This window comes from Pongo abelii, chromosome 18 (genome assembly GCF_028885655.2).
Source record: "Pongo abelii isolate AG06213 chromosome 18, NHGRI_mPonAbe1-v2.0_pri, whole genome shotgun sequence".
Taxonomy (NCBI): domain Eukaryota; kingdom Metazoa; phylum Chordata; class Mammalia; order Primates; family Hominidae; genus Pongo; species Pongo abelii.
In genome coordinates, this window is record NC_072003.2 from 51991098 (window position 1) to 52012811 (window position 21714).

At 40.7% G+C, this 21714-nt stretch overlaps 1 long non-coding RNA gene across 1 annotated transcript in view; it reads right to left on the bottom strand.

Moving 5' to 3' along the window:
- Window positions 1-21009, bottom strand: part of LOC129050791 (uncharacterized) — a 94327-nt gene extending 73318 nt beyond the window's left edge. The window contains exon 1 of the long non-coding RNA XR_008514579.2: window positions 18596-21009. This is a non-coding gene — a long non-coding RNA (uncharacterized LOC129050791). The remainder of the gene's footprint in view (window positions 1-18595) is intronic.
- Between the last annotated feature and the right edge of the window lie 705 nt (window positions 21010-21714).

Sequence of the window (21714 nt, forward strand, 5' to 3'; positions counted from 1 at the left end):
GTTTAATTTAGACCCTGAACATTAGTTTAACAAAGTGCTTTCATGTTTATTATATTGGATTAGCAAATTATAAGCTATCATATGAGGCTTTTGAGAACACCCAGACAAATGGCTTGCACACAGGGAATCCTCATATACTCGCCATATGGGCTTCATTTATTAAAGCTTTGGACCGCGAGCTTGGGGAGAGCCAACCTCTTTACAGAGAGACTCCTGAGGATTGGTTGCTAGGAAGCTACAAAAGCTAGTGTTTTTAATGAGATTTAAAGTATCATAAATTATATATTATTTTCTGCACTTAGGACATTCACAGCTCTTTGGTTTATTTTGTATTTCATTTCGCATTGGTGACACATAATCCCTTTACATACAAAATGCCTTGCATAAGAATTCCCTCAGAAATCAGACCAAAATTACATTTCAAAATTATTTTTTTTTCTCCCTAAAATAAAAGTTCACTTTGCTTTGTCTCCTCCTGCATGTCCAAGGCAGGCAATGGCTAAGAATTTATTTTCTCCAGCTTAAAAAAAAACTTAATCCCAGCCTTTCCCAGTGATAATTACTCCAGTGAATACTGTGAGTTGAGTCTGGAGCTGCTGTTAATAAGAATTCTCATAATTCCATTTTCTGATGAGAGTTAATGTGGGTTCTGTGGGTTTAATTCCACAGATAATTACGGAGGCAGTATTTTAAAAGCCTGTTTAGTCAGTACCCTTCCTCAACTCCCTTCAGTTTTCAACATTAAATAAAGAGGCAGCCATTCCACAAAAGAAATTCAAAAACTATTTGGTTTAACTGCCCATCTTTAAGAAGGCGAGTCATTATGCAAATGCAGTGCCCAGAGTTGGCTCATGGAGGCCGCTTCATCCAATCTGCATAATAAAAGGCAGCCGCTGGCCGGGCACAGAGGGCCACAGGCACATTTCTGCTGAAAGTGGCCACCGATAAGACAAATTAAGACGGTGGTTTTCGATTAAGAAATTGTTTTGATCAGAGATCCTTTTTGAAATGAGATTTTAACATCTTTGGAAAACAACGGTGCCTGAGCAGCACACGTCTTCTTTTTTGCTTCTCTTTGTAACTTCTCTTCCTCTTTCTTGTGCTTGTCGCTCATGGCCCGAAGTGTGTTTTAGAGGCATTAGGCTGCTTTCAGGAACATCTCAGCCGTTTCATTTAATAGACTCTATTTTTCACTTTTAACAAAAATCAAGTGCTCTAACAAGGTGCAATTAATCAATTCTAGCAAAAGTTGTAGGGACATTTATAAGTCGCGACGCGGGGAAATCGTGAGGCAACAATGTGTACAGTCTTATCAATGATTGTATACAGAACTACAGGGCCCATGCCTTCTTTAAATGTTGAAAGTCAGCTTTGTCTTTCCTTAACACTAGCTGATTTACCAAACTCTCCCCATTGCCTTCCTAAGAGCTCTACGGGCTTCAGGTTTCTGATCTCCGCTTCTGATTGCTTGATATGTGGATTGAGTTTACCCGTCGCTTGGCTCATAGCTGACCAATCAAAAATCCAGGCCTCACTGAGCATCCAGGTCCCACATTCCTTCTCCCCTGCTCCGTACCAAAACGCCTTTTCCAATCGCATATTGTTTCAATGGGCCGCACTGAAGCAGGACTATTCGTAGACTTGTCAACTTATGAACTATGTCCTTTAGCTGTAATTTCAAGAAAGCCACGAGAGGATGGAAGGGTGACATGGGTTAGCTGGAACAAGTGGCAAAGTGGAAAAAATAAGAACTTGCTGGTAGACCGGAAAGAGCACTCAAAATGGGGGAACGGAAAGTCTGAAAAAATACTCATACACCAGAATCATTATAGAAGCTACATGTGAGTTTCAATCGTTGATTTATATTATCTTTTTTGGCCTCTTGTCTTTTCTACATTTCCAACAATGATCATGCATTATAATTATATTATTTTAAAGTTTTGTTTGTTTGTTTTTTAAGCATGTACCAGTTTCACTTTTAGTATGGCCAAGTGAAACCATCCAGGTCTGTCTGGCTGCATGACCTTGGACGCATTCTATCCTTTTGGACTTCCGTTTTCTGATTTGTAAATAAAGAAGCTGATTCTGAAATCTCTTTTAAGGCTCATATGTTGAGTCATCTAAGAATATCTGTTTCATCCTAGGGATAAAACAAGAATAAGAAAACATAAGGATAAGGAAGCAAAATAAATCTTAATCCTACAACTAACTCAGCAATACTAAAGCTTTTAGAGGGCTTGGAGATCTTCCAAAATCTTCTTGTGTAAGAATTATTTGAAAGAAATATTCCACTGAGTAGGAAAATGACAGGGAATTTCTGTTCTATCTCAGTGCCTTAGATGAGCAGTAGGTGGCACCAGGGTGGCAAGCTGGAGGGGGGCAGAGTGAATATTAGAACTTCGATGGCTTAGATCCATCCAGAGCTTTTTCTACCAAATTATATACTACCTTGAATTTGTGACGTTTTCCTATTGGACCCTGAAGTAGAATGATCATTGACTGGCATTTGCCTGGGATCATCCAGAATTATAGCTGTTGACCCAGTGTAATTCGTCATAGCATCTCTTTTGCTCTTGAACATGTCCTGAATTAGACAACTACTTTTATGGTCATGTCACCCACCCCTTAACCCAGTCCTTGCCCCTCTTTCAGCTTCACAACATTTCACCTTGCAACACAGCTTGACCCAGGTTTCTTCCTTGACCTCTGCCTTCACCAGAGAGAGGACAGACCCTAATGTCTCAGAGTCCGTATTCACTCATGGGTCAACTTTGTCTCTCATTCTCACTCATGGTCTGGAAGCATAAGCTGGGGTTTAACCTCCAAGCTCAGGACCAAACTCTTCAAAACATTATAAAATACAACTCAGGGAAAGGCCAGACCTGCTTAACAGGAGCCCATCACACCTGTGTGGTATAACACCCTCTTTCTTCCTGAAAGGCAGGAGGTTGTACATGCAAAATGGCAGATATCACTACTAAGCAACCTTCTTTCATTCATTTATTTGACAATTATTATGTGTCAGCTTCCATGTAAGTTTTTGAGAAAACACAAAGATCACCCAGGCATCATCTGTGTTCCCAAGTTCGCACAGTCTAGTTGGGGAATAGAGGGTGGGAATGTAGACTATATATATATCACTGACTCAACATTTCTTATCTCCTCCAGAAAACATGCCGTATAGTAGGCACTCAAAAAGATTTGTTGAATCCATGCCTATATGAGGTAATGCATTAATTCATATTGCTTTGCCCTCTGATTGCATTGTGCATCTATCTCTCATCTCCCAAAAGACAGAACTGTATCATTATAGTATGGTAGATCAGAGAGGCAGAAACCTGCGGCAGTTAAGAGTACGCATCTAGAGACAGAGTTCCTGAGTTTGAACCCTGGCTCTGTCACTTGTTAGCTGCATGATTTAGAGCAATTTATTTTACCTTTCTGTGCTTTACCTTTCAGTTTCCTGTTCTGAAAATGAGGATACCAATAGTAGCTACCATGGGGTTGTTGAGAGGACTAATGAGTTAATACCCTCAGAGTGCCTAAAACAGTTTAACAATTGGTCTGTGGGGGTGAAGAAAAAAAAATCCCTGATTTGTAGTATTGGCTGATTTTAGTGTTGTAAATGCTTCTGCCACCAATGTGATGTCACTGAATGTGGAGGTGGGAAGAGTTGTATACAATTGGTTCTTCCAGGCAGCACACCATTGCACCATTAACTTATACATAATGAGACAATGTATGTGAAGGCATTTCCTCAACTTTGTACATGTGAATTTGCTCTGTTAATCAATCCTTTTTCTGCTTTTGGTCTCTATTGTGTTTAATAGAATGGTGAAACATGAGATCAATATTCTAAATAATTATACAGCCAACTACACTCACCAAGTCAGGCTGAACACCAAGTGAGGGAAGACACCTCCACAGCACTGTCTGCTGTGCACGATGTTGTCTAGTTTCTTTAGAATGATGCCATCATCACAGCAACTACCATTTTAAGGGACTTACTATATTCCATGAACTGTGTCAGATGCTTTAAATACATGATTCCATTTTATCCTCACAACAGCTTTGTGAGATTGGAATTGTAACCCCCAATTTACAGATAAAGAAACTGAGGCTCAGGGAAGTATATAACATGCTCTTATTCCACCATACTAAGTGACAAAGCCAGGATTCAACCCTAGTCTGTGTGATGCCAAAGCTCACCCTAAGCCACCACACTTAACTGTCATGACTCTTTTTAAGTTGCAATGTAATTTTAATTTTGACTCTTGGTGGCAATAGGCAACATATCATAATAGCTAAGCATATAGACTTATAAAGTCAGACCAGGCTCAAACGCTACTCTGATACTTATCAGCCTTATGACCTCAGGCAAGTTCCTTAACCTCTCTGTGCTTCAGTTTCTTCACCTATAAAATGGGGATAATCATGGTGCCTGCTTTATAAGAATTAAATGACCTAGTATGTACAAAATATTTAGAACAGTGTCTGGCACATAGCAAATTCTATGTCAATGTTTATTAAATGAAAATAAAGTTCTTTTAGATGAGGCAGGAGTTTGCTTGTGTTTCAAGACAGAAATGGTGTGAAAGCCACACTTAGATACAACAGCTAACCTGCCTGATTGACTCTCCAGAAAAGGTCCAGGCAGATGAAATCAAGCAATATTAGGACCAAATGCAGACAAATACCAGGTCTAGCTTTTCCTGGAACAGGTGCTTTGCACACTGATTTTCCAGTTAAACGACCTCTGTGGTAACCACAATCATAACATGTAAAGTACAGCTAACTTTTTTCTAAGCGGCTTCTTCCAAGGTGCCTATTAATGACCCTCAGAGGACACATGATAAAAAGAAGACAGGGGTTTTTATATGGTGATCAATTCATGACTTAAGCTCCCTTCCCCCAATTACAGGTAACACAGCCACCACTCAGCTAACCAATCCCAAACAAGGCCCTCTAAGCATGGCTTTCCCTTCTGACTTTCATAACGATAAACACTCCTGTTGAGGGGCAAAGGCTTTTGAAAAATCTGATAAAGATATAGACCTGGATGAAGACACTGTATCCATCAAATGGGTGACTTTCCAAAGGCACTTGGATGCTTTTTTGTCATGTTCATGTTTCTTTTTTCAAAGCATTTAACTAAAAGTGGTGGCAGCAATACTAAGCAGCTAGACCCAAACACACCTCAAAGAATTGTTTTGCATAGGACTGATAGCACCTCCAAAACCTGTACCCACATCTATATCCATTGAGTCCATCATCCCCAGCGTTGCACCCACAATGTTCTCCAATAAACTCACTATCATTAGGGATTGCCTCTTCTACATAGAAAGTTACAATGATTTGTACAAATTTACAAGATCAGGGGTTACAGAAATATGATAAATGATGTCACTGGGATGCAATCAACAAAACTAGGAAACTCTGTAGGATAAATGGCCTACTTTCTTCAATGAATCAACAACAAAGGGGAAAAGTAGGAGAGGGGAACTGTCATACATTAAAATAGATTTTAGAGTCCATCCTGTCAACCAAATGCAGTGGGTGGATTCATTTGGACCCTGATTTCAGCAAACTAACTATGGAAAGTCAAGGCTATTTGAACACTGATTGAATATTTGGTGATATTAAGGAATTCATGTTAATATTTAGACATATTAAAGATATATGTATGCTTTTTAAAGTTATAATATTATCTCTTAAAAATACATACTGCAGTATATATGGATGAAATAATGGGATATCTGGTATTTACTTTAAAACATTCCAGGCAGGGGTGAGGGATGTAGAGTGAGGAAGTCAGAACTTGAAATCAAATTGACTATATGTTGATAGTTGTTGGATGATAAGTACGTAGGGGTTTATTATACCAGCCTCTCTACCTTGTATATGTTTAAAGATTTCCATAATTAAAAGTATTTCCAAATTTCTGAATTGGAAACACAGGAGTCTTTTCTGACTCTCCTCCACCTTCCTTCCTTCTTAGACCCCTTCCCTACCTTATTCACTCACTAGGGCTGATCTCTTCTACACACCACAAACTCTGTCCTCTCCACTCAGCATCAGCCACCTTAATCAAACCCTCATATCTTCTTTCCTGCATTATTGCAACAGCCCCCCTAACAGTCTCAATGCTCCGGAGCCGCCATCCTCTCTCCCATCAGAGTAATCTTTCCAAAATTCAAATCTGCTCAAGTTACTCCCCTGCTAACCACCCTCCAAGGACTCATCCTCACCCACCATGAAGTGTCCAATCATGATCCATAAGCCCCATCATGATCCATTCCCCTGCCTACCATCCATCCTCATCTTCCTGTCTTACCTTCAAATGCAGCAGGTTCCAGTGATACCAAGCTACTGATTGTTCACTTGCCAAGAATTTACTGGGCTCCTATTATAAGAGAAATACTGTGCTAAGCATGGGAAACACAATGGCAAACAGTAGAGCAGTCCCTATATCATGGAGCTTGCATTCTTGTAGGGGAGACAGACAATGCATAAATCAACAATGGATGGTGATGGATGGTAGATGCATGCATTTGTGCTCCCCCGAGTTTGCTATGCTCTTAATCTTCTGTGGGTTTGCTTAGGCAATTGCTTTCACTTGGAATGCCCTTCCACAATCAGCTCCCTTCCATCTGCTGAATGCCTGCTCCTCTAGTCACCCTTTAAGATTTAACCCATCCATTGGTTTCTTGGGGAAACCTTCCCCACCACCTCCAGACTTAGTTTGTCATCATTATGTCACAAACATCTTGCACTCTGCCTAGACCAAAATAGGTATTTAATAAACGCTTATTGAAAAAACAAATGAGTGAATGGGCTGATGGATGGATTTCTGCCTTCCTTAAAGTGGCTTTCTGAAGCTTTTGAGTCATGAGTGTTATGAGCAGAGATTATATCTGCATATTATTGTATATCCTGAAGCATTTGGGATTATGATGTATATTTTGTTAACCAAAGCCATTGAAAATAGATATTTGCTTAAAATTAAAATGTCTCTAAGTGTTTCCAGTGAATTTGTATTATGGCAAAAAAGAGTTCTACAGTGCAATATTTTGAGCTCAGCAAAAGTCATACTGAGTTATTCTTATTTTTTAATTTCAGGAGTTCTTAGAGTCTGTAATATACTAATTTATGTGACCCTCTAGGATGAGACTTTATTATATGATTTTCCAAAACATGTTTGGCCAACAGATCCTTTTGTTCTCAGCACATCTCAGCAGACTAATGTCCTGAAAAGTGCCTTTTGGAAAACATCGGCCTACCTGATGCTCTAAGAGTTTTCCTTCATTGATTCATTTGACTTACTTTGAAATAAGGTAATAAGCAGGACCTTGCCACAGTAGCTGTGCAACAGCAGAGAAGTGCTGAGGCTTTCTGTTCCCTCACCTCCTCATCTGTTAAACTATGGTAATAATGCATGTCGTGATTGAATCAGCAGAATGAAAAGGACTTTACGAGATTGGGGCATGGAGTTTTATTTTCCAGCCTTCTCCCTTTCTGTCTTGATTTCTCAATCTATACAGTAAAGGTAGCAATGCTTCAGTAATTGTGAAAACGGCATATCAATCAATGCTTGTTAAAACAAATGTACAAAAATGAAAACCTCTAAGGACAAAAATCAGTAGGTGGCAAGGCTGCTTCTGGATATGTGAGAAATGAAATAAGAGTAGACAATATGCCATTTGGGAGAAGAGAGGTTTTTTTAATACAATGGTTTATATTGTTTCGTAAAACACAAGGAATGCAATAAAACACAAGTGAATGTATGATTTTACACATATATATGAATATCCATCTTATACTATCACGTGAGAAGGTAAAATTGACAGGCGTTTTCTTTTCAGTATACATCTTTGTAGCTTAAATGATGACTAATCTCATAGATTAAATCTGATCACTGGATTATTGATATTAATTCTTTCTTTGGGTTGACAGCTGTAGGATGGAAACGTCATAGGAAACGCAGTGAAATCAACTGAGCCCAATTAAACAAGCAGGACCTGAGCCAACACATACAAAATACATCAATCACAGCTCATAATTTTATTTTTAAGTCAGAATATTTTATAACCTGAGAAAGTAAGTTTAAAACACTATATTAATAAAAATGTTATTTTACATGATGATTTACATAAAGAGTTCAGCTGTATTCCATTGTTTTAAACCTAATCGGTCAACAGTGAAAATTTTCTTAAACTCTTTTAGAGCACAATATGACCAAGAAATGTTTGGAGATAGAGGAGGCTTTATCTTCAGTATTTTAAGCCCTGCTTTTAGTTAAAGCTTTTAGTTAAACAAGAACAAGTCTAATCTGGCAATTTGCAAATAGGCTCATTTCTGCACCCATTCATTAATGTGCTGATTAGAATCATAATGTAGAGTTGGGGGCATCTTAAAGTCAACTCATTTATGGAAATGCTCATAAATTTAGCAAATCATTGTTCAAATGGAAACATTCCACGATGATAGAATGTAGAAAAAGAGCAGATTTAGAGCAATCAAGCATGGAGGAGCATACAAGCTTCTTGTTACAAAGTTATCTGGTCTGAAATGAAAGATATCCAGTATCAGTCACTGGTAGAACTGACAGCAAGACTAGTCACTATCTAGGTACAGAAAGAAGTGGGAAAGACGGGAATTGAGGGAGTATAGAGAGAAGAAGGAAATCAAAACTACATTTGAAAGAGGACTGACCATGAGTTAATCACCACTGGAACTAGGTGATTGGTAGATACACAGGGGTTCACTACTTTTATATTTGTTTGAAACCTCTTGTGATAAAAATGTAAAAAAAAAAAATTAACCTTTGGCTTCTAGCAAGAGATATAATATTTTTTTTTTCTTTGAGACAGAGTTTCACTCTTGTTACGCTGGCTGGAGTGCAATGGTGCCATCTCAGCTCACTGCAACCTCCGCCTCCCAGGTTTAAATGATTCTCCTGGCTCAGCCTCCTGAGTAGCTAAGATTACAGTCACCCGCCACCATGCCCAGCTAATTTTTGTATTTTTATTAGAGACAGGGTTTCATCATGTTGGCCACGCTGGTCTGAAACTCCTGATCTCAGGTGATCCACCCACCTTGGCCTCCCAAAGTGCTGGGATTACAGGTGTGAGTCACCTCACCCGGCCTAATAATTTTAAATGAATAAAAAAACTAAAAGCAAATCAAAAACTATGAAAGGAATATATTAACCATAAAGAGGAAAGAAGGGAGAAAACTTTCTAGGGAAAGGAATAAAGATTGTAAAAGGAATATTTAGAAGAAAACCAGGATTAACAATGATTGCAGATGTATTTTGATAGATAACACTTTTTTTTCAACTTCAAGAAAAAAACAAACAATTATTGAAGAATGCCATATATCTGAAGGATTAATAAGAAAAACTTGTGGGCAGAAAATTTGTCATATTGTCAGGACAAAAATAACAAAGTATTTAAATCGAAATTATCATGAGAAGGTGGGTAAAAAAAAAGAGTGGGAGTATAAACTCCCACATACAAAAGGGGAATGTGTGAAGGTAAAAGAGCCACCTCAGAAAGTTCCAAGAATTGATTTTCTCACCAGGACAGTATGCATTCCACCTACGCTGGCCACCTTTCCCCTTCTGCACCCTGTACTTCTAATACATCCCTCAGCATGCTTCTAACTGGTGCTAGGACAGGGCAGGGAACAGGTGACATACAGTTCCAGGTTCTACCTCAACAGTCACAGGGAACAGGTGACCAGGTGTGCAGCTATTGTTCTTTAAGCCTTAAACTCTTTTGCCATTGATTTTTTTTTCCTGAGTTTTTAGCGCTGTATTCCTTGTTACTGACATCTAGTAGATTCTCAGTAAATATTTATTGAATAAAGAAAAGGGCCGGGAAAGGTGGCTCATTCCTGTACTCCCAGCACTTTGGAAGGCCGTGGTTGGTGGATCACTTGAGGTCAGGAGTTCAAGACTAGCCTGGCCAACAATAGTGAAATCCTGTCTCTACTAAAATACAATAATTAGCCAGGAGTGGTGGCGGGCACCTCAGCTACTTGGGAAGCTGAGGTGGGAGAATTGCTTGAACCCGGGAGGCGGAGGTTACAGTGAGCCAAGATCATGCCACTGCACTACAGCCTGGGCGACAGACTGAGACTCTTTCTCAAAAAGAAAAGAAAAGGAGAGGTGAGGGGAGGAAAGGAGAGAGGAGGGAAAGGGAGAGGAGGGGAGAGGAGGGGAAGGGAGAGGAGGGGAGAGGAGGGGAAGGGAGAGGACGGGAGAGGAGGGGAAGGGAGAGGAGGGGAGAGGAGGGGAAGGGAGAGGAGGGGAGAGGAGGGGAGAGGAGGGGAAGGGAGAGGAGGGGAGAGGAGGGGAAGGGAGAGGAGGGGAGAGGAGGGGAAGGGAGAGGAGGGGAGAGGAGGGGAAGGGAGAGGAGGGGAGAGGAGGGGAAGGGAGAGGAGGGGAGAGGAGGGGAAGGGAGAGGAGGGGAGAGGAGGGGAAGGGAGAGGAGGGGAGAGGAGGGGAAGGGAGAGGAGGGGAGAGGAGGGGAAGGGAGAGGAGGGGAGAGGAGGGGAAGGAAGGGGAGAGGAGAGGAGAGGAGTGGAGGGGAGAAGAGGAGAGGAGAGAAGAGAGAAAAGGAAAAGGAAAAGGAAAGAATGAGTGAGTGGATAAGAATGAATGAGTGAACCACAGAGCTTCCGCTGCACAACACCACCACCTCCACTAGACACCTGGGCCATATGAGCTGCATTGCTTTCAGTTCCGTCTCACTTTGGAATAAGCAAATCAGAACTGGTGGTTTCAGAGTCACTCTCAATTCCTCCCTGCCCCTCAACCTCCCTATAAATGCAATGACCTAGATATATCAGTAATTTTATTTACTAGGTTTTGGATACCCAAACCTTTCTGTGGTCTGCTAATAGTAAAAATCAGCTTGGAACATAGACAGCAAATAGCAGGGAAACAATGCCAACAGTGCCCAGCTCCTGTTGACGCCCCCCAGCCTCCATATCTCACAAGATGTATAGGAGTGGTCGCAGAGGAGTTCTACATCCATTGTCTAGTTGGGCCCTCTATCATCCCTCACCTAGACTGTATCAATAGCTTCCTAACTGGCTGGCTCCAATATGATCCTCTTCAACTGCAGGTCCCATCATGACATTTAAAATGTCCACTGGTTCCTCATAACTCACAGGATAAAATCAATGCTCCTTAGCACAGCAGAGGCTTCCCACTGCCCAAGCCTGGCTTCATTTCCCAGGGCTTCCTCCACCCACCCACCAGCTCCCTCTGCTCCTGACAGAGAGCTCCCTTTGAGGGAGATTATGCCTGGTCTTACACAGGCTTTTGTCTACCAGATATGCTTTTTTCTCTCTTTTTCTCCAACTATAGCACTGCAGATCCCTCCAAGCCTATTTCAAATGTCACCTCTGAAACACTTTTCAATCATTTTGTCTTCTCTGTTCCCATTGGCATTTAGGTCATAGGTTTTTCTAGCACTTATCAGATCAGCCTAGAATTATTAGTTGGCTTGTCTGCCTTTTCCACTAAACAATGAGCTCCTAGGTGAAAAACATTGATTCTTATTCAGGTCAGAGTCTCCAGTTCCCAGCAAGCCTGACGCACAGTAGGTACCCAATAAATGTTTGTCATATTAACATAGTTTACATCTGGGAATGAGGATAAAACAGAAAGGGAAGTGACCCAAGATGCAATCAAGAGAATGTTGCAAAAAATCCACAAATTTCTTGAAAACAAAGTAAAGAAAGATCCTCAACACATAAGGATCCTAAAGTAGCAAATGGCTGGAATGTAGCGAGTTTTTGGGCCAACTGTTATCTCACTGTTTGTTAGGAAAGCTGACCATCATTATTTCAGTTTTCCCACCATGTTATATAATTCCACCACGAAACAATTTGTTCCTCATCTGGAAAAGAAACACATTGGTGCAAGCAGAAGATCATGCCATGGATTTGAGACCCGAGTTGGAAAGGACAAAAGAGGGAAGAAAGGAAAGAGGGAAGAAAAGGAACACCTAAAAAGATAAATGCAATGACCTAGTTACATCAGTAATTTTATTTACCAAGTTTTGAGGACCCAGCACTTTTCATGACCTGCTAATAATAATAATCAGCCCAGAACAGAGACAACAAGTGGGAGTGAAGTGATCTCTCCCCTCTTCTTGTTCCTTCTTTGCCAAAATGCCCTTGATTTTCCCCGATTAATTGCACTCCAGTTCTTCTAACATAGAGAATGTCTTCTAAATTACCCTCTGGTGTGAGAGATAATGTAATTTATGAGATGAATGAAATACTCAGCTCCTCAAAGCTCCCCAAATACTTCTTTCAAAAATGATCCACTATTTTCTTAGCTTGAATAGTCTTTTCATACCAACCTCAGTGACTACCAAAACAGTTTAATGTTATTAGAATATCATCAAGTTTCATTCTGTTTAATAAGAGATGGTGACAAGAGATAATTTTAAATACATTTTCCCCAAAATTAAAATCACAAGTTGTAAAATTAATCTTAGAAGTGTCAGTTCAATGTGATGTAATTTCAGTCTCCTTAAACTTATTCTCTTTAACTGCTCTAGTATGGATCTCTAGTAAGAAAATTATAAATATGGCAAAGAAGCTAAAATCTCCAATCTCTGTCTTCATTCTTGATAATGAAAACTGTTATTTGTTTCTTCAATTTATTTGCCACTTTAAATGGATTATCTAAAGGAAATTGATTGACATGGTCAAATATCTCATTGTCTATTCATCATTCAGTGTATATTCATTGAGCATTTATACGTAGAGCATTACTGGTGGGTCCAGGGTGAACTAACAAGAAAAACAAAAGACATTGCATGCCCACTTTCCCCATTCTCTGTAACTAAATCACTTAGAGAACAACCTAGAATAGTACGAAATTAAATGTGGTTTCTATTTACTTATTCATACCCTGTTTCATGTCAAAAAGAGGTTTTGAGGTTTCTTTAAAAAAAATACATGAAATAGAACAGAACAAAACAGAATAAACCAGGATGAAAGGAAGCAAATAGGTGAAGATTCAGTTGAAAGAGGTGGGCTCTAAATGAAGCAAGGAGCTCCATAACAGCCAAAGCAGAGAACAAATGCACACGCAGACACACACAGAGAGGCATGCACACACACAGACACACACAGAGACACAGGCAGACACACACAGACACACACATGCAGACACACACAGAGAGGCATGCACACACACACAGAAACACACACAGAGACACAGGCAGACACACACACACACAGACACACATGCAGACACACACACAGAGACATGCACACACACACAGAAATACAGAGACACAGGCAGACACACACACACAGACACACATATGCAGACACACACAGAGAGACATGCACACACACAGAGATACATGCAGACACATACACAGAGACATGCACACACACACAGAGACATGCAGACACACACACAGAGACACAGGCAGACACACACACAGACCCGGACACAGACACACACATGCAGACACACTCACAGAGACACACACAGACACAAACAGAAACTCATGCACACAAACACACAGAGACACACATAAACATACACAGACACACAGAGAGACACACACAGACACACACAGAGAGACATGCACATGCAGAGATACGTGCAGACACACACACAGAGACAGAGGCAGACACACACACAGACACAGACCCAGACACACACATGCAGACATACTCACAGAGACACACACAGACACATACAAACAGAAACTCACACACACAATCACACAGAGACACACATGCAGACACACATAAACATACACAGACACACAGAGAGACACACACAGACACACACAGAGAGACATGTACACACTGAGATACATGCAGACACACACACAAGAGAAACAGGCAGACATACACACAGACCCGGACACAGACACACACATGCAGACATATTCACAGAGACACACACAGACACATACAAACAGAAACTTACACACACAATCACACAGAGACACACATGCAGACACACATAAACATACACAGACACACACAGAGACATGCACACACACAGAGACACAGATGCACACACAGAGACACACATGTAAACATACACACATAAACATACACAGACACACACATGCAGACACACACAGAGAGACACATGCAGACACACACACAGAGATACAGGCAGACACACACACAGACCTGGACACAGACACACACATGCAGACATACAGAGATACACACAGACACACACACTCAGGCACACACACAGAGACACATATACAGACACACGTAAACATACACAGACACACAGAGACACATGCAGACACACACACACAGAGACATGCACACACATATACACACACAGAGACACATACACATGCATACACATGTAGACATGTATAAACACAGACACACACATACACGCACATCCAGAAACACACAGACGCAACCCAGATTCAGACACATACACACACAGGGACACATGCACACACACACAGACACACACACACATCAGTTGCTTAGAAGAAGCCAGGCTTTTCCAGAAACGAAACTCGAGTGAGGCTTTCCTGGAACATATAAAGAAATGCTGTAATGCTTCCTTGATAACATCATCCCTACAGCTACTGTGAAGTGAGTTCCATGTAACTCTGTGGATGGCAGAGCAGCAAAGTGGGCTGAGCATGCTGCTTTCTAATCCTCACTTCTAGGGTCTCTGGGGAGTCCGATCAGAGCCATAGCCCACATGATGAGATCTAAGGTAGTTGCATGTACGAGGTATCATGAAAGCACAAAAAAAAGAAGTGACCCTTGAGCAACATTCTAAAGGGGGAAGAGGAGTCCAAAGGAAGCAAAATAGTGGGGCATAGGTCAAATCCAGCCTTCAACTTTTTCTTGTGGACCTTTTCAAAATTTAAACTAGTTACTAACATTTAATAATCCAGATTTCCCATTTCTTAAAAGCATATGGGGAGATTTGCTAACACAGAACCCATATTCCTCTATGGCAAAAACTGGCTGAGGCTGACCAGCAGCCGCTATTTCAGAGACAGTGGGCACACACCAGTTTGTCTCAGGCCCACCTAGTCCACTGCAGAAATGGCATATGCAAAGGTATGAAACAGCATGGCACATTAGGAAGACTGGAGTGAAGAGTACATGTAGAAGTGATGAGAAGGAGGCCAGAGTAACCAGGAGGAGCCAGGCCCTATTCAAGACAGCATTTACAGGCAGAATAAAAGTTGCCATACCTGTTCTTTAGCTCATGTGGTCCATTGATTCCACTTGCCAGGAGAAGATCTTAGGGTCTTGTTGTGGCTGTGGTTGTAGATCTTTAATGGAGAGGCTAGGCTAGGTATTTAAGTTGCCCCTCTGCAAGAGGCTTCCTATGAACATTACCCTTAGAAAACTCACATCTCCCTCTCTTTCCTGCAACAGGATGAGTTCCACACTTAAATGCAGCGGTCATAAATAAACCTCAGGAATCTGTGTCTGCTGGACATTTCTTCTGTATCTGGAAACCCACACTATGGCACATCTTCCCCACTCCTTTCTGCAGATTCAACACTCAATGCAAAGATAGCCTCTTTATGAAGCCATCTGTTTTTCATCCACCTGGGGGTAACCTCTCTCACTCCTTCAAATCCCTTGAGGCCCTCAGAACTTGGTATCTTGTATCAGAGTTATTTGTGTATACATTTGTTTCCTTATTTGATTGTTGGGATTTGAGAAGAGGAGTACTATAAGTACTTCCAGAATAAGAGAAAGTATCTTCCATTTGGTATTAGTCTGTGTCCTTCACACTCTTATCACCTCCCCAGTCATTCAGTCCATAATCCACAATCAACCACCTACCGTGTTCCAGACACTGTTCTAGGCATGGAACAACCACACTCCAAAAGACAGAAAACCATTTTGGTGTCAAAGAATTTACATTCTAGGAGATAGATATGTTTACTTGTAAGCAAATAGATATAATAGGGCAATAAAACACAGTGAAATCAAAGACAATGGCTAGGGTAGTAATGCCCACTTGGAGACTGGTGATTAGAAATGGCCTTTATGAAAAAATGGCATTTGAGCTGAGACCCAAATAAATTATGAGGAAGAAACCATCCTTGGGAACATCTGAGGGCAAAGTGTTCCAGACAGAAGGAAGAGCAAAGGCACAGGCCCTGAAGCAGGGACAAGCCTGGCATGTTTGCAGAATAAATAAGAGGCTAGAGTGGCTGGAGAGTAGTGACTGAGGACAGAACAAAGGAAAATGTGGCCAGAGAGGTGAGCACTCTAATGCCCTGTGGACTAACCAGACCAGGGGCCAGCAAACTATGACCCATGAACCAAACCCAACCTGCTGTTTCGTTTTGTATGGCCAGTGTGCTAAGATTTTTAGGTATTTAATTGGTTGGAAAAAAATTTTAAAAATGATATTTTATGGCACATGAAAATCACATAAAGTTCAAACTTCAGCATCCATAAATAAAGATTTACTGGAATGCAGTCACACCCATCCATTTATGGCCTATGGCTGCTCTCGAGCATCAACAGCAGTTGAATAAGTTGCGGCAGAGGCCATAAGACCCACAAAGCCTATGATATTTACTATCTGGCCCTTATAGAAAAATTTGCCAACCCTTGAAGTAGACTATAAGCTTCCTAAGGTCCATTCATTTATTCAACAAATATTCCTAGAGGGCTTTCTGTGTCAGGCATTATGTTGGTTCCTGGGGATACATGGTGGATTAAGTCATACAATGGGAGATTCTGAATTCCAATAAAAGTATGTCCAATGCTGGGTGAGAAGGAAGGCAGTTTTCTTTGAGTTCAAGGATTTACAAAACTCTGTGACCCATGTCTTCCTCCGGCTGAACAGAGGCATCTGGCCCCATTTTCATCAACCCAAAAAGAAGAGAGAAGCTGGGTCCTGAAAAGTGACCAGCTTGTTATAGAAATGAAGACAATCAGCAAAATCCAAGGGCTGTGGAATATGTTGAGTCAAACTTTTTTGTTTCAGAGCAAATACGAAAAAAGAAGATGAAGTCCTCAGAAACGGAATATTATTTAGCAAGCACTGGAAAGTGTTCTCGCTGCACTAATGAGTCATTAAGTGAGGCGTTTGGGAACTGGGGAGGCGCTATAATTAGGTTATCTGTATTTTTAACACAAGAAAAATAATCCAAGGCGGCATTAACCAATGCAGCTGTATTGGAAGGGGGACAGCTCTCTGCAAGTCTCCAAACAGAGGGGAATCATTTTTAACCACTCAGAGCTCAGTTGAGCAGTTAATTTAACAAAATGCATAAGAACAAACCCTCAGCCATCAGTACCCATCCTTAACTGTCTCCTCACTTTACCACAACTAGAAAACAACGCCCCATTCCAAAACACCAGGCCTGTACAGATATCAGTTTAGATGGAGTGGAAACAGCAAATCTGATCATAACAAAAGGGGAACAGAAATTAAGTGAGTGATGGGTTAGGGATTTCACATAATTAAATTGTCAAAGGCCACAAAAAGATTGCGAAAATCAGGGATATCACCATCACGGGGGAAGGGAGAGGGGATTTAGTTTCAAATACATTTCTGAGGAAGATGAAGAAAAAATAGATGTCCAGATTGCTCATTTTTGGCCTAATGAATAAATCATCGTGCCCCCACCCTCCACCCCCAATGCACCTGCTGCTTTGAAAAGTCCTTTCCACACCAACCCAACAGTAAATGCCTCACGATGGCTCCAACAAGGCTGGAGTCCCGCCAATGAAAATTACCACTCTTCAACCAAGATAAACATCATATTACTTCATTACCCTTTTAAAACATATGCAAATTAAATCCATTATTCTTTTTTCACCCAGAAATGAAGTTCGTTTGGCTGGAATTCAGCGATTCCTTTTGTTGCAGTTGACCATGAATGAATGAACTTCGTGTAGATGGTGCCCACTCCCCATCTTTGAATCAAACATTAATACCATTTGACAGTAATAAATAACACTTATCACAATAGGGATGGAATAATGATTTTCCCACTCAGCTGGCTCATCAGAGCCTATCAGCTGACAACTGCATAAATGAGATTAGCATAACAGCTGCCTATGACAAATGTATCTAAATCCTTCTAATGCCAACTAGTGCTTTGATCTTCCTATCAAGTTGATGCCAAAACCCAAATCCATTTCTGCAAAATACATCTTGTTTATTATAGATACATATGTATGTCCCAGCACAGTCTGCAATCCCAAGACATCCTTAATTAAAAGAACTTGGAATATTGATTGGAAATTGTCACCTCTGGCTTTGTACACCCTCCCATGACTTAGCTGAATATTTTAAGAAATTTATTTTCAAAATGGAGCTGAGGCTGTGCCTTCCCATACTTCCTCTTGAGTCACTCACCAGAATGTAATGAGGTCCCATTCTGATGTTTTCAAATGAAAATAATTACTATGGTTTCATTTTGATTATTGCCTTTCAGAGGTATCAGGTTCATAAAAATTTAAATCAACTCCAAGTAACATAAGCCACAGTCCTTTACTTCCTATTACACAATCACAATGAAACACAGACTTGTTCTTTGTTTCAGAATGCAAATGGAGTTTGAGATCAAACCTGAACTATAATGTCTTCATTTGTCTCCTCAACAATCCACAGTGCTGATGAAGGTAATATGAGGAACAGTAAATACACATTTTTGGTGTCCGGATCATTGCAAGTCTCAATTTGTTTCTCCTGCTGAACTTGAAGTAGAAGCAAGACAGAAAATTCAATGTCCAGGGAATAACACATAGGAAATGTGTGGGAGATTCGGATGTAAGGAATTAGAGAGCCCCGTAAGAAAAAAGAGGCAGTTCAGTTTAGAAAGCAAGGCTAACACATGAATGGAATGTGCATCTAGGTATTCCCATGGTACACACTAAAGGCAAAGGGTAGTAGCATATGATTTACTTTCTTCTCTTCTGTGTGAAGCATGTTAATCACATCCATATCATAACACTCCCCTAAACAATTAAATTAGCCAGTCAGTCAGCAGTCATTCACTTATACAGTAAATATTTGTCAGGAGCCTGCCATGTACAATTCTAGGTGCTAGGATATCAAATAAAAAAAAAAACAGATAGATAAGGTCCTTGACCTCAGGGGACTTGCATTCTAGGGGGCTAATTCCAGAGCTATTGAAAAATAACTGTAGCAGTGAAGAGAGAGAAGACACGTTTTGGATCACATACCAGAGAAGACTTGAATAGATTCTAACATTTGCACAAATATGGGCAGTCACCAGTAAGAACAGACACAAACGCTTTAGGCAAATGCAGTTGATTAAGACTTCATTTTAGGTCTGACTTTTAAGCAACTTGTAGGCTGAGGTTGAAACTCCTCTGCAACTAATTAAGCAACCCAATATATGAGCTCAAATTGAAACAGCAGGGAATACTCATTAATTTATTTAACAAATGTGTATTGATCAGCCACTATGTGCTAAGGACACAAATGTGTATAAAAGGGAGACCCACTCTCTGTTCTATGTGGCATCCCATCCTGAAGGTGGAATTATGATGAAATCACAGTGCCACAAAAGTAACATCTACTCTGCTGGGGGAAATCAGGCAAGATCTCCGTGAAGACGTGGCCTTTAAACTGAGAACTAAGGATGCGGCCTAGCCAAATACAGAGAGGAGAATCGGTGTGATATTGGATAATAACAAAAGGCAGGTAGATCAGAGCAAAAGTTTCACCAAGATCCAATTAAGGGGACTTTGGCTATTAATACCAGACACCACTGTAGTTGTCATAAAATTATTTGTAGATGGCTGGACATGTGTTTCTTTGGGTTAATTCTTAGTAAACCATCTATGTTTCATTGTATTAGTCCATCCATGAGTGAAAGATTCCCCAAGTATTATGAAGGCAAGGCTTCATCTCCCGCCAAGAGAAGGTAGATTTAAAAATAACAATAATAATAATAATAATACATGTAGAAGAAAGGTGTTGAAATAAAATCTAGTCCTTGTTAGTTTTGCCACACAAAAGCTACACTTTCAACAAATATTTGTTGGTTGATTTTTATATCACTGGTTCCACTGAAAAGGACTCTGAAGTTCTATAAGTATTATATTCATTGTTGTTAGAATAAACTTAAGTATCACACAAGCAAATTCTGCTATTTTTCAAATATATGTAGGTGGTTCTATGAACTAACAAAAAAGACGTTATTTAATTTAATTAATTAATTTATTTATTTATTGAGACAGAGTCTTACTCTGTTGCCGAGGCTGGAGTGCAGCAGTACAATCATGGCTCACTGCAACCACTGCTTCCTGGGCTCAAGCAATTCTCGTGCCTCAGCCTCCCGAGTAGCTGGGACTACAGATGCATGCCACCACACCTGGCTAATTTTTGTATTTGTAGTAGAGATGGGGTTTCACCATGTTGGCCAGGCTGGTCTCGAACTCTTAACTTCAAGTGATCTGTCTGCCTTCACCTCTCAAAGTGCTGGGATTACAGGCATGAGCCAATATGCCCAGCCAAATACTTCTTTTTTTTTTTTTTTTTTTTGAGATGGAGTTTCATCCTTGTTGCCCAGGCTGGAGTGCAGTGGCACGATTTTGGCTCACTGCAACCTCCACCTCCTGGGTTCAAGCGATTCTCCTGCCTCAGCCTCCTGAGTAACCGGGATTACAGGGGCCTGCCACCACACCAGGCTAAATTTTTTGTATTTTTAGTAGAGATGGAGTTTCATCATGTCGGCCAGGCTGGTCACAAACTCCTGACCTCAGGTGATCCACCCATCTCAGCCTCCCAAAGTGCAGGGATTGCAGGCATGAGCCACTGCACCCGGCCCGAAGACATTTGTTTTAAAGCACCACTGAATTTGTCATAGCTCTATCATTGTGTATTATGCCAGCCCCGAGACACAAAAGTACTAATAGTGTAAAATTGTTAGCCGGGCCTGGTGGCTCACACCTGTAATCCCAGCACTTTGGGAGGCCAAGGTAGGCAGATCCCTTGAGGTCAGGAGTTCGTGAGCAGCCTGGTCAACATGGTGAAACCCTGTCTCTACTGAAAATACATAATTAGCCAGGAGTGGTGGCACATGCCTGTAGTCCCAGCTACTCGGGAGGCTGAGGCAGGAGAATCACTTTAAACTGGTAGGCGGAAGTTGCAGTGAGCCAAGACTGTGCCATCACAGTCTAGCCTGGGCAACTCCTTCTCAAAAGAAAAACAAAAACAAAATTGTTAAATGTAGAAGTTTTCATATTGGAAAAATTGGAAACTTCTGGTCTATGTGATGAAAATGCCACATGGAAAAATGATGGATTTTGTGTTATTAGTCTTAACTAGCTAATGATTCAGAATAACCAAGCAGCTGATTCACTTCACTTCATAGAATTTATCGTTAATATGACCCCAGGGGCCTCTATTTGATTCATATCAACATGCCATATATCCAAACTGGAAAACAAAATAATGGAATCAATAAATTCAGTGTTATTAAGAAGCTCATATGTTTTCATTTCATCATTTACTGAAAAAAAGTCTGGCCATGTTTTGGGTTTGCTCGTTTGCATTCTGAGCACTTGCTATATGCCTGGCACTTTGACATTAGATAATATCAACAAAACTTTGGTGATGCTATGGAAGCATCTTTGATGATGTTATGGGGGATGTAGTACTATTAAAAACATGTTTCCTGACTTCAAGGAAATTACAATGCAATTGAGAAGCAAAGA